Source organism: Entamoeba invadens (assembly GCF_000330505.1).
Source record: "Entamoeba invadens IP1 unplaced genomic scaffold scaff_1105074725545, whole genome shotgun sequence".
Lineage (NCBI taxonomy): Eukaryota > Evosea > Mastigamoebida > Endamoebidae > Entamoeba > Entamoeba invadens.
In genome coordinates this window covers 1-2,486 of record NW_004440153.1, presented here as the reverse complement: position 1 = coordinate 2,486, position 2,486 = coordinate 1, and positions in this window count along the sequence as shown.

The following is a 2,486-nucleotide window of genomic DNA, read 5'->3' as shown; positions in this document are numbered from 1 at the left end:
CATATTTCAAACTTATCAAATACACATGAAAAATAGATTGACAATTAAAATATGTTTGTTTTTTGCACTTTTTATTAATAACATATTGTTAAAATAAACAATCTAAATCGCTCATCTTTAAATTTTTATTTAATAAAAATAATTCATAATAAATACAGAATTTATTTGATGTCATATTTCAAATGAAAAGTAATAAGAATATTATTGTTATTATTAATTTGTTGATATTTTATTAATAATTATTACTTTTTCTTTTTCTTGTTTTTTTCTGGGTTTTTCATTCAGAATTATTAATCTACAAACTAAACCAATTACTTTCATGTACACTTTGAATTTTCTACAAACAATAACCATATCATTTTTATCATTTAAAAACAACAATATAAATTTTATAAAAACAAAAATAAATAAAATATAAAATTCCTTAAAAGTAAAAATAATTATATTTGACATTTCAAAAATTCAACTTTAACTTACATAACGATATTAAATAATTATGTTTCATGTATAAATTATCTGTAAAAAAAACAATACAATTAAATGAAATTTGTGTCACCTTCTAAATTCATATTGACATTTGCCACATGTTTGACTGTAATTGGTGTTGTTTGTTATATCACAAAACAATCAAAAAGTATTGAACATATTAATTAATAGATTCTTGGATTACTTGGGGTTGTTACTAACATATTGGCATTCATAAATGATGTCAAACAACAAGAATTTATACACATCACATTTATAAATACATACATATTCTGGACGTTTAGTTCAATAATAACACTGTTGGTATCTTTGGGTATTCTAGTATATGTACTTAGTCTTCATTACACAGAGAAATCAATTATATACCTGGTTCTGATATTTCTCGGATTTTTCTTTTTATTAATAGTCATGATAGTGTTTACTTTTACACCACTAATCCCCGCTTTTTATAATTATGAAAATTATATTAAAAGATATTATTTTGAAGAACAGGTTTGTTTGTAAATAAGTGTTATTTATTATTATTCAAATTATAGTACAAGTGTTGTTTTGATCAAAGTAAAAACAATGATGGATCTTACATAAACTGTGGATGTGCACAAGATTATAATGAAATTGTTGATTATTACGAGTCTTGTGATAGTTGTGAGGATATGAATGGTATATGGGTGGTACCATACGGTGTTTCGATATTCCAGTTTATATATATAATCATAATGATTATTATACTGGCAATAATTACATTAGTGAAAATAATTTTTGTGGTGAAAACTAAAAACCAAAAAGAAAATACTCAGGAAACTCAATTATAACAAAATTGATTCTTATTTAAAATTTAAATATCGTTTTGGTGTTGTTTCATTTTTATCAATCATAGTACAAGAATTTCGACTTGAACGATAAGTTTGGGTAAATTAGTATCAAAAAACACAAATCAAAAATTAAAAACTTGGACTATAACAATAACTAAACAATGACTTATTTATCTTAAAGTTAATAATGATAATTAATAAAAAGCGCATTTAAAAACAAAATAGAGTGAATAAAAAAAATTTTAATTATAAAATAAATAAATTCAACAATAAATTTTGCACACAAATCATGAACGCCAATTTTAATATGATAAGATCATAAACAACAAATAATATGATAAATATTTATTCGAAAAAGTAAACACAACTTCACAAATGTATTCTAATTTTATTAATTATGACACCTTTTCGAAGTACAAAGTGTCGATTTTATTGTTCAATAAAAGAAAGCTTTATAAATACAAATTTAATTACAACATTATTTTATTTAATGAATCCTTGAATAATTTGCCAAATTTAACAATTTTATGAAAAAAAGTACACTGAAAATTTGATGATATTTTTTTGTTTTTTGAGGAGGATAGGGAGCTATATAATATAAATTAGAGCATTATTTTATCATTAAATCAGACTACTTTATTTTACTAAACCAGTTATTTCTAGTCAACCACACAATAATAATATTACTTATATGTCAATATATATATAACAATAAAAAGTAACACACGTTTTTTTTTATAATTATATGTGATATACAAACGTGTTGATATTCAACTAAAATACTTAATTTTTGTTATTTTTTTAATTTGCATAAAAATAAAAATAGAAATTAGTTATAATAATAAATAAATGTATTATTAAATTATATTAGTTTAACCTATTATTTACAAATACTATTGGTTTTCAAACTATATTTTTTTAAAAAAATGATAGTTATTATTTGGATTAACTAGATTGTGTTTTAATATATGTACATTCAAATAATACTATAAACAAACATTATGATATAAAGGAGGCTCCGTAGCACAGTCGGTAGTGCATCGTACTTATAGAATAGAGTTATGCGAGGGTCGCGGGTTCGATCCCCGCCAGGACCATTTTATTTATATTATTAATAAAGTTGTGTTAAAAAATGGTTGTAATATTGTATATCAAAAATAGCAAATATATAATTTATTAGAAACAGTT